The 19,782-nt window shown below is 49.5% G+C and overlaps 1 protein-coding gene across 8 annotated transcripts in view; it reads right to left on the bottom strand.

Moving 5' to 3' along the window:
• Positions 1-19,782, bottom strand: part of ST18 (ST18 C2H2C-type zinc finger transcription factor) — a 300,959-nt gene that overhangs the window by 253,315 nt on the left and 27,862 nt on the right. The window lies entirely within an intron of this gene.

The raw sequence follows: 19,782 nt of genomic DNA, 5'->3' as shown, positions 1-19,782 counted from the left end.
AGCTTTGGGGGCCGAGCCCCTCAGGGCACAGGAATGCTGGCGTGGGCTTGCACCTGCCTGGGTGTGGGTGGAGGACCCATGAGGTACCCAGGCCCAGAAGTGTGTCCCTGGGGCTGCAGGGAAATCTGTCCAAAGGGGCTCCCTAGAGGCTGGAGAGGACACGAAGAGGATGGAGGGGACAGGCAGAAGATGGAGGGGACAAGATGAGGATAGAGGGGACAGGAAGAGGGCAAAGGGGACAGTAAGAGGATGGGGGTGACCATGGGGGTAACCAGTGCTGAGGAAGGCTCATCCAGTGACCGAGGGAGGTGAGAGGCATCCACCCGGATGGAGGAGATGCCAAGGACAAGGAGCCTTGCTGCCTGAACCTCTGGAAAGTCCATCCTCCCAAGAGGTGCCAGGGCAGAGAATAGGATACCTGCCAGCCAGGTAAGAAAGGGCTGGGGCTCTTACCTCTGCCACCTGCCCCCCCACACACACACACAACCTCTACAGCCCAGCCGCAGGTAGACAGGCCCCAGGGGACATGGCAAAGCTGAGTCAAGGCCGGTGTGTGACCCATGCCTGGGACCAGACACTTCGAGGGCTGCAATGAGGTTGTTTCTGTGACGTAACTTGTCCAGAGGAACTTTTGTCTCATCTGAGAACAAGCAGAAGGGGGCGGGGGCACCTGCCAGTTTTTACCCAGGGGTCAAGGATGTTGGTCCACAAAACCAAAGTTGACAACAATGGGGAAAATGTACCACGTATTTTGGGCCTATCAAGGATAGCATTTTTTTTCAACACTATCAATTATTTAGGCCATGCATGATAAACTCCTCTGCCAGAAACTCCAGGAATCGGGGACCCTGTATTTTATGTTCCTTGAAGTTTCCCCTGAAGCTCATGCAGGGCCTGGCCCGTAGCTGTCCCACCTGTCCTCGGCAGGCTCTTTTAATTTTTTATTTTTTTGTGTTTTCAGGGCCGCACCCATGACATATAGAAATTTCCAGGCTAGGGGTCAAATTAGAGCTGCAGTTGCCTGCCTACACCACAGCACAGCCCACCTACATGGTAACAACACCACCAGATCTGAGCTGCGTCCGCAGTCTCCACTTATAGTTCACAGCAACGCGGGACCCTTAACCCACTGAGCAAGGCCAGGGATCCAACTTGCATCCTCATGGATACTAGTTCAGTTCTTAACCCGCTGAGCCACAACAGAAACTCCTTTGTTGTTTTACTTTAAGCTTTCCTGTTCATCATGGTCTTTCTAGAGAAATCTAGATGAATATGTTTTCTCACAAACCTTTTGCTCACCCCAAGACAGTCTTACTAACAAGTTATTTTATTTCTTTCTGTACTTTCCCCAGATGCCACCTCTGTCTGCCTCGTGGCTTTCAAACAACCTTAATGCCTACAACACGAATCCACGTACAGAAGGTGCAAGCTGAGTTTTATGCAAAAGGTTTGACTGTGCGTAATCAAACAACCGATGAAAGACCAGCTCATCTGAGAGCCCAAAGCACATCAGAAAACCTACCAGCATGTTCTCTTGTGAGCTCCTTCTTATAGACCCAAATACCAGTTCTCGTTTCCGGGAGTGGGGGACACACCAGAACTCTCTGGGACTACCCTGTCTGTCTACCTTCGTGTCACCCCCACATCAGTGAATTCCTGAGCAGGGCCTTCACTGCTGCTGTCTCCTCTGGCTTGCAGATCAGTTCAAGTATTTTGAGTGGCACAGAAGCAATTTCTCTTTGGCCAAAAGAGAAACTCGGGGGAAGGAAAAAAAAAAAAAAAAAAAAAAGGCCAGCCTACTTGCGAGCTTCCCAAACGGAGCAGGTCTGGGTACAGCAGATGCAGACTCAGTTTTGGAATCCACAATATGCCGCTGATCCCTCACTAGAAGATGGGACCCAGCATCTCAGAATGTTGTTGCTGAACCAGCCCCGGGAAATATGCTTTTACCCAAAACAAACTCGCAAAGTCCAACTTCCACTGCTGCAAAATCTCAGATGGGAAGCTTCTCCCTACATATGATTCTGAACTCGTTTTTTTCCCTTGCTAAGTGAAGATGAGTAATCTAGGCACATGTTCGGGAAGATGGGATCTGACCTTATGAAATATGGGTTGAGACCTCAAACAGCTGCTGCTCATGAAGTTCTGGGAAGAGCTGAGGCAAAGACCCGTCCTCACGTGGAGACTGAGCATGCGTGCCTAGGAAGCGAGGGGTGTCAAAGACACGCTCCTCCTTTGGGGCCAAGGAGCCCTAACCCTTCCTTTTGCTGGTCCCGGGCACCTTCCATCCAACCCCAAGGAACCCCCTTTCACAGCATCCGCCTTCCTAGCTCTTTGCACTCGGGAGCCTCCAGGGCCCAGGACCAGGGAGACGTCACTGAGGAAGCTGAGGAGAGCGGGCTGGGTCACGCCCAGGGACAGTCCTTGGGAAGAGCACCCATGGGGGCCTTCTCCCTGAAGGCAGCCCCGTGAGCCTGCATGTCCCAAGCCCTGGCCTGGCTCTCTCATCACAAGGCCAAGGCCAAAATAAAGAGACAAGTCTCTTGGTCCAGGGGCAAATCCCGTCAAAGTCCATCCATTCTCTCCCCACATTCAAAGCACGTGGACAAAGCAGTAGGTCACCCGTACTTGTAGTTTAGGGCTGTGCACTTCAGGGAAGATGAACACGCAGTAGGTCATCTCCAGACAACTCTCAGGGGGCCTTCCTGTGAGATGGCAGCATCTGGACGGCCTTCCACAAACGTGATCTGAGAAGGCTGACTCCTGGCTGCTTCCAAGTGTTTGTTAATGGATACAACTGCCATTGCACTAAGCATCCTTTTGTCTGGCCTCGCCAGCGGCAGGTAGATCGTTCAGGGGCCAGGGATCAAACCCGCGCCAGTCATGACAATGCTGAGTCCTTAACCTGCTGGGCCACAGGGAAGTCCTAAGTGTTCATTTTGTTAAGCCATCCTTAAAACCATCACATAGTTGTGTTCTATTCAGAAATAACTGTTGCTTAGGGTTTCTGGTTTTGATGTGTTGTGTGTGTGGTTTTTTTTTTTTTTTCCTGGAATACTACATTTATTTGACTCAGAGAACTAAACAGCAAAGGTTGGCCTAACGTTTGCCCTCAAATTGAGGCTCCAGGAGGAGTAATATGACAAGGTGATAACCTAATAATTATTGGCAAGGGCGTCATTTTCTCTGAAGGGCTGCACCCAAGCAAAATAGAGAGTGATTACTCCTGCCCAGACTCCATCACTCTAATGATCCGCTTTCTGAAGATGCCTTTTGGAGCCCGCAGGCAGCACTGGCAAAGATGAAAGGAAAAAGAAAATGCTTTCCTGGCAAGGTGCAAAGTACGACCAGCACTCGGGTATCCACGGGTGGCAAAACGGCACAGCCCAGGTGGGTCAGGCCAGGTCATAGCTTCGAGGAGGTGAGGGTGGCCTGGCCGTGGCCGTGTGGCTCCAACACCACGGACCGGGACTGGGAAGCCTACATCTTCTGATTCTTTTTCCTTGAACTGTGTGCCAATTTTCTTTCTTATCCTTTGAGAAGCCAGTGGGTGGCACAGATGGGAAGTAGGAAGCTGCAGAGGGAAGAAGATAGTTGAGCAGAGCTCAGGGCTGCATGCCTCTCCGGGCGCGTCCCCTGCAGGCGCGTCCCCCCTGGCGGACAGGGAAGTGCCAATGCCAGCACCAAGCACCGGGCCTGGCTATTGACCATCAGCCTCACATCACGTTCAGCGTGTGGCTTGCAGGGTGTGCTATGCTCCCAGCAAATATTTTTTAAATGCAACAGGTTTAAAACAAAAACCAAAAACAATTAGAGCTGCTCTACAATGTTATGAAAGCATTAGTTTTTCATCATCATCTTATATTGTGCAATTGGATGCCTTACATTGTCAAAAAGCCTCCTAATGTCCCGCCTCCACGTGAACCCCGAGGTCTACGTGGGGAAGAGAGCTCGCCTCAGTGTCCAGAAAATGCTCCTGCTTCCTGGCAGATCCCCAGCAAATGCCATGGACCTTGGACAAGTTAGGGCACCCAGGCTAGTGGCTCGGCATGCACGTCTGAAGAAGGACTGTGGGTGCAGGACTGGCCGGCTTGGAGCTGGTGTCGTCACAGCTTTCCAGAGGCTACCCCTGTCCACACGCTCATCCTCTTCAAGGTCAGTCTGCACCCGAGAGAAGTGCCCACTGGGCTGCTTCTGCCCCTTGCTGTTTGGGAGGAGACCCATAGAGGGGCCAGATCAGAGGGGACGCTGGCTCTCATGGTGTCCAGACCCCTACACCCGGCTCACTTGCCTTGTGGGGAGATGGGGAAGACAGGTCACCTTCGAGAAGGGGCAGGAGGACTGCGGAGTGTCCCAAACTAGACTTCTCAGTGTCCGGCCCACGGGCTTCCTTCTGCTTCAGGCCAGACCTGCTTCCACCTGGGCAGCTCAACTCCCCTGCACAGACCACGCGGACACTGCAGGCAAACCAGGACCAGGAAAATAAAAACCCACTGCAAGGAGACTGCTTGAGAAGACTGGCGTCCGGGCACACTGTCACTAGCAGATTTTAAGTCTTTCTGGCAGCATTTTTCCTTAAATGCTGAATTGTGCCCCCAGAACCTGCCAGAGCCAGGCTGCCACTATGTGCGGGCTCTCGGCGCCCCTCATGAGAGTGTGATCTGGAGCCTTCGACCAGACTGCATTTGCTCTGTGTGCTCTGGAGCAGCCTCAGTGTCCCCAGGTGGTAAGACCCTACTTTCCACTTAGCGTTGTCATGGGAAATGAGTTCATTTGGGTAAACTGCCTTTCGCACAGTAAGTGAGTCCCCACACACGTGTTAGACTGTGAACATGGAAGTTACAGGGTATGAGGACTCAGACCCACTGTGCGCAATCTCTCCCCCCTGCCACCTGGTATCCTAAGTGCTTTACACCCCCCCTCCCCCCGCCAAGAGCCCTCAGGTTCTAAAACACAGCTTGAAAACCTCTGTTCTGTGAACCAAAGACTATGCAAATTCTGGATCCTTCTAGGGCAACCTAGAGCCAAATACCAATCTCAGGTTTAGCCCAAGCTGAGCTCTCAGACCCACTGGGCTGACCTCTGAGTCAGTGGCCACCTGGCTGCTCGGGGCTGGGTTTTGTGGGCCATCAATCAACCCACCAACCTGCATTCATACGGCGCATCCCAGGCCCAGGCAATGCGGAGGGGCCTGGTTACTCGCTGGTGAGGGGGACAAATTCTGCCACTCAGGGAGCTTGCGGCCCTAGTGGCTTCGGCGGGTCCAGTGGCTTCAGCAGGTCCAGTGACCTTGGCAGGTCCAGTGACTTCAGCGGGTCCAGTGGCTTTGGCGGGTCTAGTGACCTTGGCACGTCCATTGGCTTTGGTGCCCAGTGACCTTGGTGGGTCCAGTGGTTTCAGCAGGTCCAGTGGCTTCGGCAGGTGTGGGGCAAGCAGGACAAGGAGGCAAATTTGGAAAAGAGAAGCAGCCAGTGCAGTGGATAGCACAAAAAGGGGCCACATCCCAGGGCAGTGGGACAGCTTCCCTGAGGAACCGGCATGTGGTCTGAGCTGCTGAAGTAGTCAGGGCTGTGTCCTGACAGGAGGGGCTCGGAAGGAGGCAGATGGCCGGGCCAGCGGGGGCGGCTGCAGAGACGGCAGCCGGATAAGGAGCTGAGCTGGGCTCCCAGCAACGAGGGGCCCCCTACCTCAGAGGCTGTTTGCCTCGTTGGTATGTCTGTTCCAAGCTCTTGTGAATACTCCCCTACGTGTAGAATAGACCTCAGGGGGTGCTCCAGGGATGATGAAGACGTGCTGCACGAGAAACACAGATCACAAACTCCAACCTGTGTTCAGACCTGGGTGGGGCTCCCTCCTCCCCTTTCTGCATTTCAGGAATCTCTGGCTTTTGCCCCCAGGGAAGGTCCTCAGTCTACCACACTGTTTTTATTTTATTTTTTTTTAAGTGTTACAATTTTCCAAAATTGCGGGAATTTTTTTTATTTATCACATCTCTTGTTAATGAAGTTTTTTTAAAGACTAATTCAGTCATCCTGGTGTTGAAGATTTTCATTCAAGATCTTGAAAATAGGACAAACACCCATAAAGTAAACATTTAATGTTTTGAATGATAGTTCATCCATAGAGTGAGCATTGCTTGAAAAGACTTGATTCTGTGGTTTTTCCTTTATTTTACTTACTTGTCAGAGCTCAGATCATTTACTTTGCCTTTGTGAACATAAGTTTTTTTGGGTTTTGGGTTTTTTTTTTTTTTTTTTTTTTTTGTCTTTTTAGGGCCACACCCACAACAGATGGAGGTTCCCAGGCTAGGAGTCTAATCGGAGCTACAGCTGCTGGCCTACACCACAGCCACAGCCACATGGGATCTGAACAGCATCTATAACCTACACCACAGCTCATGGCAACACCAGATCCTCAACCCACTGAGCGAGGCCAGGGATCGAACCCCATTCCTCATGGATGCTAGTCAGGTTCGTTAACCTCTGAGCCACGAGAGGAACTCCACAAAAACAGTTTTTTTAATTAAAAAATGTTTGTTAAGATATCCTTATTTCAGGGCTGTGCCAGTTTCTGCCACCCAGCAACATGTCACGGCTCCATTCTTTCTTAGACTCTTTTCTTTCGTGGTCTATCCCAGGCGATGGGATAGAGTTCCCTATGCGGCAGGTTAGCCCAGGGCTCAGCTGAAAGCCTGTCCCTGCCTTGGGAGTGATGAGAAAGCCTGACCGTGGCTCAGAGGGTCGGTCCTGGCCCCTGTGCCACCAGCCAGCCAGGTAACCAAAGTGAGTGATGTGTGCAACTAACAGACCCACTCCCGATGGAAGCAGAAAATCTAAAACACAGACCCCCAAATGCATGAGCCCCAACAAGTGGCCTTGACCCAGCAGGAGAGTGCTTACCGCTCCAGGCCACGTGTCCATCACTGTCTGCCACCCACACTCTGTGCTGGAGCAGGACGGCCCCACTCATCACCATCCTTCTGGGGTCAGGCAAAGAGGGAAAGATTCACATCTACAACCTCCCCCTCCCAAGGCCTCGGACTCTGAAGAAGGAGAGCTTGTACACGAAGAGCCATGGGGCCCTAAGCCTCACTTACCCCCCCCACACACACACACACCACCCCAGGCCATGTTGATAGGGGCTAATGGGTATTATCTCACCAGGGCTGCACAGGGAGGGTGAGGGAGGGGAGTCAGGAAGAGGGGTCTTCACGGAGCCACCGGATCCTGGAACAGACCTGGAACCGCAGGATGTGTGGGAAAGGATAGACAACCAGTCTGAGGGGTCTGCAGCCCCCCGTGCCCCTGCATCCCAGTTCTGCCCCCAACAGGAAGGAGTCTGTTGTGAGGTGCAGAAGGCACGGCCCTCCGGACATCTTTTTGGAGGAAGGATGGTAGGAACTAGTGAAATTATTTGTACTCATCACGGAAAGAACAGTGTGCTTTTTAAAGAACTGTTGTAATGATAGGTTGAGCATTTTTACTGGATCGTGAACGTATGCACCTGCTCACTCCAAAGCGTTTGCACAGACCCGAGAGCCACACGAAGCCGTGCATAATAGCGGCAGCTGGCATACATTTTTTTTTTTACTATTCTCTCTCAAAAACATAGTCTCCATTATTTACAGATAATAATACGTGTTATTCACCTTCCCTCCAGAAAATTAGGAGAGTTAACCAAAATACATGATTTATAAAGCCATTCCTGAATAGGAAATAAGAGAAGCATTCCCTCTTATGGAAAACAGAGCCTTTAATACTAGGACAAGGTACAGATAGCTCGCATTTGAAAGAATATTTAAAAACCTCATCATATCAATACAATATTGCAGGGTCTTTGAGGAGACGTTTCATATCTGACTTATCCACATAAACCCACAGAACCTAGCAACGTTCCTTGGTGGAGACTGGTTAAAAAAATGAACTAATTACCCACAAAAAGCCCCACCCACAAGATTGTGAAGCCCATTAAACACTGGAATCAGAGGCTGAAGGGAGCTGAGGTAAATTTTACAGAATAATTCTAGTAATCCTCCACTTTTCCTGGCCATAAAAGTCCCTGGAAGTTTCTTGTTAAAAATGTAAATTCCTCGCCAAGCCCCACTTCCCAGTAGGTTTTGGTTCAGGAGCCTGGTCCTGAGCAGCCCGGTTCTGAGCCCAGGAATGTGCATTTCCACAAAGGCCCAGGGGATTTTGGTGCATAAATTGAGAGCATCCCTGTGGTGGGTGCTGACCGATTCCTGGTGCCATTGGTTGGCTGAATTCTTGCCTGGGCTGGGATGGCCTGGGCTCAGCCCCCAGGGCAGCCAGGGGAAAGTTCCCCCCACCCCCACCCCATGTGCCTCCATTTGCGTTTCTGCAAATGGGCTTAATCTTAGTACCTGACAGATAATAGACTCTTGTATTAGTCACTGCAAAATCCTTCCCCCAGTACAAGCATAGGTATTACACTGTCCTGTAACCAGTACAAGGAGGTCACTGTAATCTGTCTTTGCATTTTTCCTCTTTTTTGGCTGCAACCCTTGGCATCTGGATGTTCTCAGGCCAGGAATCAAACCCAGGCCACAGCAGTGATGCCAGGTCCCTACCCCACTGAGCCACCAGGGAACTTCTATGTGTCATTTTTCTTCTGAACAAAATATGTCACATGGCTCTTATGGGCTGAATTTCTCCCCTAAAATCCATGTCAGAGTCATAAATGTCAGCACCTCAGAAGGGGTGACTGTATGTGGAAACAGGGTCTTTAAAGGGATGATTAAGTTACATGAGGTCCCTGGGGTGGGCCCTAATCCAACCTGACTGGTGTCCTTACAAAAAAGGAAGATTTGAAGAGAGACATGAACTGGGGCCAGAAGCCATGCACCTGCCTTTCACCTGCTCCCCCGGGCTCCACCCTGCTCTCCGGCAACCCCCCACCCCCCTGCACCCCCTGCCCTCCTGCCCCCTGCACCCCCCTGCTCCCCTGCCCCTTGGCCCCCTGCCCCCTGCCCTCCTTCCTGACAGCCCCCAGTCCCTTGAGCCAACTCTTGAGAATCAAGCTCTCTCTCCTCTTGGCTCTGTTTCTCTGGAGACCCTACCACAGCCCATGAAGATAATCAAATGTTACTTTCTTGCACTTCTAATGCTTTCTAGGAGTCCCCACACTCCAGACCCCTCTCCAGACTTGGGGGTGGCCACGGCGCGTGGGGAGCCAAGGGTCCGGGAGGTACGGTGGTCTCTTCCTGGGGCCGCGTCCACCCAACTCCAGTTGCTTACGCTGCAGGAAGCATCACTCACAGCAGATGCTGCCTTCATCACCTGGGAGACCAGGGGAGGCCAGGGCTCCAGGAGCAGGACCTTTCCCTCCCCCTCCCCCAAGTCATCGGAGGTCACATCCAGCAGGTGCATCCAACTTCCTCAAGTTGGATCTGGAGGCCTGGGCACCCCCCTACTGCTATCACTCCAGCCCTAGGCCTCCCAGCCCCAAGGCCAGAGGTCACAGACACAGAAAATCATTCCTTTTCCTCTGGAAACCATCTTCCCACTTCAGACCTGGTTTATCTGAACCTGATGGGTTTTAGAAGCATCTAGAGCCTGCACCTCCCTCCTGGTTTGTCTGGTTGTGGGGGTGGGTTTTGCAGCCTGCTGTGGCATGGGTTTGATTTCTGGCCTGGGCACTTCCAGATGGCCGAAGGCCATTGTGTGACTTACTCATCAAAGTGTCTTCAGCCCCAGCTTGCGGTGCCTTGCTGCCTGGGGGGTGGGGTGGGGTGGGGTGGGGGTCTAGGGAGGGAGGAAGAAGAAACAGGATTTGCCTGGGTAAGTATTACACACCCTGATGAGCCGTGAGTCAGCTGTGGGGTTTTCCATCCTTTGGGGTCTGGTGAGCTCCTGGGTGTCCCTCTGTCCACTGTGGCAATTAATAGGTCATTGGCCAGAGTCCTTTTATTGAATAAAAGCACACACATTAGGGAAACGGTGCTTTACAACAACTTTTCTAAAGTGACCATAATCATATGAAGGAATATCTACCTCAAAACCGTCAGGAAAAAGTCTTCAAACCTCTTGCTACAGCACTCAAGTAAATTTCAGGTATCTGTGTTAACCTCATTTTTCAACGATATGCTTTTCTCTGATTGCAGAACCTACTTCTTTCAGAGGATCCAATTTTTACTGTTATTTTTAAAAGAATAGTGATTTGTATCACTAGAGGGAGACAGTTTACCAAAAAGGCTGTTAGGCTGACCTGCCAACTTTCTGTTTCTTAAGGGAAAAAACAAACAAACAAACAAAAAACAAAAAAAAGAAAAGTAAAGCTACTACCTATTGTCACAAATGCATATCTTTTTGTGACTTTAACACATTCATTCCTAAGATTGTTGAACCAAGAGATTAATTTTTTCCTTTCTCAAATAATATTGGAACTATGAGGAAAAAAAAGGTAGGAAGTGGAAACTGCCAAACTTTAGTAAAATAGTAAAATGCAAATACGGTGACATTGAAATGCCAGAATGTTTCAATTCTCTCAGGACCAGTCGCCCTAACAGTAAAAATCAATATTCAAAGACTCTGCGTATCTGCCCCTGTGAACAGCTGCTTTTCACTGCAAATGTGACTTAATCTAAATCTCTCTCCCCAAAAAGTCAGGGCCAAATTCCGTACTCACATGATCATGTGTAACACAAGGCTCAACCCTGAGCTGAGCTATAGATGGAACACGTCAGATTTCCAGCTCTTTACCAAGTGAGCAACAAACATCGTGTGTGTTTGCGTGTGTGCACGCACATGTATGTACGGGTTTATGTTTAAATCACGGTTTAGTAAAAATAAAGAAAATGGGATTTTGTTTCTGGCAGGTGGATGTATTTTGTTTCGTTTTGGCTTTTACTTGGAGGCATTTAATTCATTCACATCTCCTGTCCGGCTCAGAAGACATTGACTGTCTAATGGCTGTTCTAAAAGCTTTAGGGCTGGGAGTCATTCAGGGTCTATGAACAAATGTAACTTAACAAAGGGCAAAGCACTGTAGTTAAGACGTGACAGCAGCCTGAAGCCCCTGCCCAGGTGAACATCTGGTTTAAACTCACGATAGATGACGTCACCCTCACTGGGGGGGGGGGGGGCTCTCTTCCTCTCTCTTCCTCTGGGACGCTCTCGTCCTTTCTCACGCTTTTTATGTATTTTTCTACTTTCCCTAGACCAATTTTCCTCTTTTCCCAAACCTTTCTCTTTTCACCGCCCCCCTCTGTATTTAATGAAAGATAGTATATTTATCTTCGTATTTGTTCGATGCAGTGAGTACAATGTCATTGCTGTTCATTTTGAAGTAATATTGGTCAGGCATTTAATATGCCACATTTAAAAGGTAGCTTTATTTCCTTTTATGCATGTCACATCAATTGATTTTTTTTCCTTGATAATGTAATGATCTTCAATAAAAACAACCCCACCTCCCTGCCTCTTCTTCCGAACTCCTGCCCTTGTGCCTGACACGGAACGTTCCTGTTCCTGGTGTTGCAACCACTGCTTTCCAGACACTGTATCTCCCGAGAAATCCCAATGAGAAATACAAGGGTCTGGGTAGAGGTGGTGACACCGCTGCTCACAGCCATTGCCTGGAGTGAGTGTCACTGGGTACCCGGGATTCTACAGGAAACAACTGGGGGTGCAAAGCCCAGAAGCCACAGCCCCAAGGAAAGGCCATCATGGGAGTGTCGACCATGGAAATGAAGCCGGGGTCTGAGAGCAGAGGCCACTGGTGCCCATAGCCAGGCCGCCGGGGTAGGGGAACTCCTGGTACAGGAAGGAGCAGTGGGCTCTCCCACCCCAGAGAACCGTCCCTACCCTCTTGCCAACACCAACAGACACAGCCTCAGACAGACATGCATCCTCCCAGAAGCTGTCCCTAGAAAGTCAAATTTGCCACGTTGTCACTTGTGCAAGAATAGTGCTGTTACATGTAATGTCGTCTAGGGCCCATCTTAGTTTGTGATGACACAGCAGAGACAAAAAAATGGCACCAGAAAGGGCAAGAGGCACCAATTACAGCCCAGGCTGAGCTCCAGTCCTCACCCCCTTGGAAAGAAACCCTTTGCCAATGAGCTAATGCTGCCTGCTTCCTAAGCCGTCAGGTTCTCCACTGTGAGGGCGGAGTCCCTTTCCAGGTTCTTTGTCAAACATCGACACGTTCTGCTGGGACCGTAAAACCGATCTCCTGACACTCCGGAGTGGCATTTCATAAGGTTTGGCTAAAAAAAAAAAAAGATACAATCGACCGATCCATCAAAATGTTCAGCGTTAATTTTAGAAAATGCTGAGAGTAAAAACTTTCCCTGTGTCTTAAAAAGTGATTTTATTTCTCAGACTCTGATAGCCCTATATTAACGACTGCCCTCTTTTACTAGCTTGATAGAGGCACGTGCTTCAGACCGGGCAAGAGAGGAATAATCCATCCACTGAGCACAACGTCCCTTCTTGCCTGGGAAACACTCCAAAGGAGATGTCAGAAGACAGCTGTTTTCCTCCAGATGTTTTTGGAGATCGCCAGTGTCCATTTAGACGGGGAGTTAAGCTGCAGGCAGGGATTTAAAAACATAAAATAGCTCTTTTATGATGCATTTGAATTAATTTCTTTTAGCATCTCGAATAAAGGAAGAGCAGATGGTGACGGCTTAGTTTAAAGTGAGAGCCATTAAAATAATCTTAGCTGGAAAGAGGGTTTTCCAGAAGAGAGGTTTGTGAACCATGAGAGTTTAAGCAAAGTTTTCAAATGACCCGTAGAGTAAGGGACTCTGCATCATTACAACCCCATTATCATTCACAGACACATGACAAATACATTCAAGATTTCCATCTTCTGCCAGAAAATGGTGAACGGTCACCAGGGAGAAGCTAAGGAAATACTGATACAATTACAGCTTCTTTTCCTCAAAATTTTACTCAGATTTTACAATGGTTCAAAGTTTGACATCTCGTTATTAACCATTTTTACACCATGTGTACATGTTTGATGTTCCTCAAGAGAAAAATAATGCACAAATTTAGTGTACTGTTATTTATGACTTCTAGGTTTTAAACTACCTAGTTCTTTTCTTTACATGGTATTTTTCAACAGAAGATAGCAGCTAATTCACATAGTTTCCATTGATAAAGTGACTTCTCGCTCCAGATACAGCTGAACAATTCGCTTAAAAACCCATAAAAAACCATCTTTGTGTGTATGTGCATGATTTGACAGGCATACATTCACGTATTACTGCAATTCACACACACACACACACACACACACAGGGTCTTTGCTGAACGAGGAAGCCTGCAGCTGTTCAACTTCCATTGCTGAGTCCGTAATTTTGGATTCTGACAATGGCTATCATCTTATTGATAACCCCCAGTAAGAAAGGACTGTTAGTGACAGTGATGGAGCCAGAGTCTGATGAAAGGGGCTGGGTGGCCCCTTCATAATAACCGAGGCATAAAGTTTAAACCTCTTTACTGCGTAGCTGACACCAATTACATCTCAAGACAAATAACACCCTTCACTCAAACACCTGGTACCAAATGTGGCCACTTCAAATTTCTCCCTCCTGGGAGCCTATAATCATTTGGGGGCCATTCGGACAATAGGCATTAATTGCCACCCTCGTATTTGATAAGCTGGACCTCTCTGAAATGGAGCAAATTAGTTTTTTAAGTGCCTTGGTTTATCGAGCATGTTTTTTATTTTTTGTTTTATAGCACTTCCCTTAACTCATGCTTTGTACAAATTTTTTTTAAAAATGAGGCCACAAGCCGAGGTGGAGATGAAACCTAGGACGGATCGTTCACGCAAAATGCAGGGGGCTCTGTAATCACACCTGAGCATCCTGGGTGTGTGTTCAAAATAGGACGGTCTTTCAAAAAGGGCAAAATCATCCAAAGCAGGAGTTGCTCCTTGACACTGACATGGAGCATTCGACCCTGGATGATTGCACTAAAGCATAGAGAATATTTTAAATTCGGGATTTCTGGAAGGAAAGACCCTGGTTGCTTACTCAAGTTATAGTTGACATAACAAAACTCCGGGATCTGACTGGCAGAGGCTGGACTCGGGTTGGAGCCGTCCCTCCTGCGCTCATGGTCACCCTCTGAGACAGAGCACAGCACTGCTTCAAAGGCGTTAGTAAGTTTAAGGACTCTGGCACTACTTCTGGGCCAGAGGAACATGCAGCCTGTATTCTTCTTAGGATCGTGGCTAGAAAGCTGGCTCCTAACAGCTTGGCCAGCCTTTCACTGAGTACCACACATTATTTGTCTAACAAAGCCCCAGGACAAACTTGGAAAGGAATGATTTCTTATTTTTTTAAATTGTAGTTGATTTGCTAATGAGGACGGCGGAGGTTACCGCACCAGCACACAGGACCAGGACCTCTGCAGACAGCGAGGCGGCCGGCACATTCAATCTTGGACCAGCAGGAAGCCCAGCACACCCGGAAGCAGCAGTGAAGGACAGGTGACAGGGGAGCCCTCGGGGAGCAGGGCCAGGCCACAGAGGACTTCTGCAGCCGGGCGGGGGCTCTGGGTTGTATTCGGTCACATGGGGGTCGTGGGGGAGTTTGATGAGGGCGGGTGAGGACTACTGGGCATCACAGGAGCCAGTTTACTTTTTCACAAGTTCACAGCAGCCTCGTGGAGAACAGACTACAGGAAGATAAAGGTGGGAGGGGGACAAGGTGGGTGATGGCTGCCCAGGCCAGTGGACAGTTCTTGTCACCAGTGCCCAGGTATGGACAGGACTTTCCCCACTGGCCGGGTGTCTGACAACTCAACTCAGCTCTGACGTGGCTGGGAAAGCATATGAGCCCCAAGGGCCAAGGGCCTCATCTGTGAGACTGCCCCCACCCCAACTCCAGATGCCAGGCCAGGTTGTCCCCAAGGTGTCAGGTTGTCACCACAAGTCACCAAGGTCACAAGGCTGTCACCTGACCGACCGGCCACAGATCAGCAGTTCCCACCACCCCCTTAGGTCTGATCAGTTTGCTAGAGCATGCGCAAAATGCAGAGGGTCACCAGCTTAATAGGAAAGGCAATGAGAGGGGGGCAGCCATCAAAGAGATGCCAAGGGAGTGGGGGGGAGGGCAGCATGAAGCTTCCATGGACCACTCTCCTAGCACCTCCATGTGGTCACCAGCCCAGAAACTCTGAACTCACCCTTTTGGGGTTTTGTGGAGGCTTCAGTACCAAGGCTGAGAGACTAAACCACTGGCTGCTGGTTGATTCAACCTGCAGCCACTTCCCTCCCCCGGGGTCAGGGAGGGGGTGGCACTGAGAATTCCCACGCTGTGACCCTCAGCTGGTGCTCCCAAAAACCAGCCCTGGCCTTAGGGGTTTCCAAGGTCACCGCATCAACATCCACTCAGTGGGGGGTGGAAAGAGGCTCCCTGAGAACAAGGAGACATGCTTTCCATCCTCGGCTGTGGAGCATCTCCAGGAACTGAGGACAAGAGACCAAACACTGTAACAAAAGATGCTCCCACGCTCCTATTGCTCAGGAAATTCCAAGGCTTTGGGGTGCTCTGTGCCCAGGCCTGGACAAGGACCAAACATGCATTTCTTATTATAAAGCCCTCCATGTAGCCCCAGGGCAGCAGCTTCAGCATCTCTAAACCTCTTAGGAAGGCGAGCTCCTCAAGCCACAGGCCCACTGAGGTTGAAGCTCTGGCCGTGGACCCAGCAAGCTGTGGTCTTCGGAGCTCCCAGGTAACCCTGATTGGGCTGACCAGGAAGACCTCCTTCTGGGGCCAAGACAGGCATGAGGGGGGCAGCCACGGGGAGCTTGAAGGCCACCAGTGCTGGAGCTGGACTTCAGATGCATTAAATTAGAACCATTGAAGACAATTCTGGGAGCACTGCTAGCAGCCCGGAGCTGTGGAGGAGGGATGGGTGGGTGTCCAAACCACGGAGACGAAGCCTCTGGAGTAGCAAGCGAGGGACTCTGAGGTCACAGCATGCCCAGGAGGCCCCACCCCATGCAAGACTTTTGTCTTCCCCATCCTCGTCCACCAGGACTGCCCCCCATCCTCCCATGGCCAACCCCCCCACCTCCTGCGAGACAGCCCACAGACAGACCCTTCCAACCGGCTGGGCGGACTTGTTGTCAGGACTCCTGGTCTTGACCTCAGGGCACAGCCTAACTGACGTGTGTATTATTCTCTGAAGGCACCAGAACCCTCCCCTGTCTGTTTCCTGGCCTGTCGTATGGAAACTGCACGTCCAGCAAGGATTTGTTTTGACATAAGAAGCAAGACAAATATCAAGATTTCTTTTTCTCCAAGTACCTAGACAGTCATGGAACAAATGCTCTCTCTCCCCCAGGGCTTTCAAATGCCCTTGTTAGCTAACACCTTCTCGATTCTCTCTTTGAACCCACGTCTATCCCTGGGGCTTCCCTTTCACTCGGGAATGGTTTATCTCCTGTGCAGGAGCTATACGAGGTTTCAGCCACTCTAGGTCTCCCCTGTAACCCTGTGACCTTGCCCTTACCTAGGGTCTGTCTTTGGGAGCTTTAGTCAGAAATGGTCTTTACAAATACCATATGATATCACCTTTATCTGGAATCTAATATACGGCACAAATGAACCTTTCCACAGAAAAGAAAATCATGGACTTGGAGAATAGACTTCTGGCTGCCAAGGGGGAGGGGAAGGGAGTGGGATAGACTGGGAGCTTGGGGTTAATGGATGCAAACTATGACCTTTGGAATGGATTAGCAATGAGATCCTGCTGTGTAGCACTGGGAACTCTGTCTAGTCACTTATGATGGAGCATGACAATGTGCGAAAATAGTATGTGTACATGTATGTGTAACTGGGTCACCATGCTGTATGGTAGAAAAAAAATTGTATTGGGGAAATAACTATTAAAAAAAAATGGGGGAGTTCCCTTTGTGGCTCAGTGGTTAACGAATCCAACTAGGAACCATGAGATTTCGGGTTCGATTCCTGGCCTGTCTCATTGGGTTAAGGATCCGGCATTGCCATGAGCTGTGGTGGAGGTCACAGATGCAGCTCAGATCCTAGGCTGGCGGCTGCAACTCTGATTTGACCCCTAACCTGGGAACCTCCATATGCCTCGGCTGCAGCCCTAGAAAAGGCAAAAAGACAAACAAAAAAAAAAAAAAAAAAAGAAGAAGAAGAAAAGAAATGGTTTTTAAATAATGCCATTTGCAGCAACACGGAAGGACCTAGAGATTATCACACTAAGTGAAGGAAGTCAGACAGAGAGAGACAAATAGTATATGAGATTGCTTACATGTGGAATCTAAAAAATAATACAAATTAACTTATTTACAAAACAGAAACCCTCACAGACATAGAAAACAAATTTATGGTTACCTAAGGGAGAGGGAGAGATAAATTAGGAGTTTGGGGTTAATATATACGCATCACTTTACCTAAAATAGATAAACAACCAGGACCTCCTGCATAGCACAGGGAACTCTACTCAGTATCTTGCAATAACCTAAAATGGAAAGGAATCTGAAAAAGAATCCATATGCACATACACATGTATATACACACACATAACTGAAATAGATAACTGAACCACCTTGCTGTACACCTGAAACATAACATCGTAAATCAACTATAGCTCAATTAAAAACACCTAAAGAAATGGTATATGCTTGGAGTCAGTAACCACTGGAGGCCACTCCTCTTTACTGCTTTTCTAAATAAAATATACTTTAAAAAAAAAAAAAAAGAAAAAAGGTGATGTTCTTTTTTTTTTTTTTTTTTTTTTTTTGGTCTTTTTGCCATTTCTTGGGCCGCTCTAGTGGCATGTGGAGGTTCCCAGGCTAGGAGTCTAATCAGAGATGTAGCCACCGGCCTATGCCAGAGCCACAGCAACACCAGATCTGAGCCGACTCTGCAACCTACACCACAGCTCACGGCAACGCCGGATCGTTAACCCACTGAGCAAGGCCAGGGATCGAACCCGCAACCTCATGGTTCCTAGTCGGATTCGTTAACCACTGCGCCACAACGGGAACTCCAAGGCGATGTCTTTACATCAGGATTAACTGGGAACCACTCAGGGTCTCGTCTGTTTCAGCTACAGCAAGGGCTGCCTCTGGGACCCTTCCTTTCTCACCTCTAGAGAGTAACCTAAAGGCCAACCCTGCATATTGTTCTTTCCTGCATCCGCGTGGCTCCACAAGGGTGCTCAGGGCTGACCTGCCGAAAAGAAGACTGAACAGCTCTTCTCAGACGCCTCAGATTAAAAGACACATTGTTTCCCAAACAGGAGAACGTAGTTCTCTCCACGTGACGTGGGATAAACAGGCTGCCTGGGATGAAAGTCAACTAGGACAGGAATGACAGGAAGCCACCAGCCGGGCAAAGCCAGCAGTGGGGAGTGCGGGTCGCTTCCCCATCAGGCTGGAGAACTGCTGGATCCCCAGCTGCTTCCCACGGGTCTCAGGGGCCCCCACTGGAAACACAGACTGTGGTACGCTCGGGTCACACACGCACACAGCACACCCTGCCACTCCGCTGTGGGAGGAGCCAGGTTCAACGACGACAGCATTCTCCACAGAAAGATAAACTTGAAATCCAGCAAAACACACCACTCCGCTTCTCTTGGAGGCTGAGCTGGGTGACGACGCATTGTTGTAATCTGAGCAGCAAGAGAAGCAGCTTCTGCACAGGCCACAGGAGGGTGGCCCTCGCCACTGTCACCAGGGTGACAGGCACAGCGGGCCCTTCCCACCCACGGCCAAGGTAACGCCTGGGGGGACCCTGGATCTTGCTGAGGACACGCTGGGGCCTCGGTGTCACTTCCCATGGACCCCCTCTTGGGAATCTGCAAATGCAAGCGAGCTCCCAGCTCCCAGTAATTCTGTGGTGTCAAGGGACACCAGTGTCAAGGGACTGCTACGTCTGCCCAGTTCAGTGTGGGCCCAGCACACTCAGCCACTGAGGGCTTGAGATATTGGCTCAAAGTCACACGTGCCTGAACAGAAAACACATGTGGGATTTCAGAGGTGTGATATGAGTAAGGAAGGTAAAATAACTCACTAGTAAACATTATATGGGTTAGATATTGGAGTGTGAATATTTTAGATGTATTGAGTTAAAGTCCTTTAAAATGTTTACCTTTGTCTTTTTTTAATGTGGCCACCAGGAAATCTTCAGTTACATGTGTAGCTTATATCTGTGGGTATTGAACATGGGTATCGGATAATGCTCATCTGTATGACTGTCGGACCACAGACGTAGAGCACCCAGCATGTGACTGTCTAAGAAGACAGGTAGAGTCAGGTGTGGCTGGGTCCTCGTTCCACCTGTGTCTACACGGTGTGTCTGATGAGATGAGCTGCCATCACATTTGCCATCCAGGTAATAGACCAACTTGGTCCAAAGAGCTGAACGGCGTACTGCACAGTCCAAGTTTAGAAAGTGCCCCTGCTCATTCATAAAAGAAAGATTTGCCTATTTCCATGACAAAACTCCCTCTGGCTCACCAGGGTTACCCAGGAATGTTTATCTCTACAGAAAGCTGGCCTTAGAGACTATAGACAAACTGGATCCAGTAGGTGGCTTTCCCATTGACACCTTGTTGGGGCTGTCCAGGCAGGGGACCCAGAGGCAAACAGCAGCTGATGTTGTCCTTCCTGTGACCTTGGCTGAGAGATTTAACTCTTCGTTTACAAAGTGAGGGAAACAGTGGGACCCATCTGTGATCCTACTGTGCTGTGATGACTAAAGGAAACCATCCTGCCCAGCACCCAGAGCAGACCAGGCTCCCCTGTATCACTATCACCCTGCCT

Source organism: Sus scrofa, chromosome 4 (assembly GCF_054392235.1).
Source record: "Sus scrofa isolate SSC_HxYL_T2T_F1_AM1 chromosome 4, Sscrofa_HxYL_maternal_Yorkshire_Landrace_v2.0, whole genome shotgun sequence".
Classification (NCBI taxonomy): Eukaryota; Metazoa; Chordata; class Mammalia; order Artiodactyla; family Suidae; genus Sus; species Sus scrofa.
Note: the sequence above shows the minus strand (reverse complement) of the source record. Positions and strands in the feature narration are given on the sequence as shown.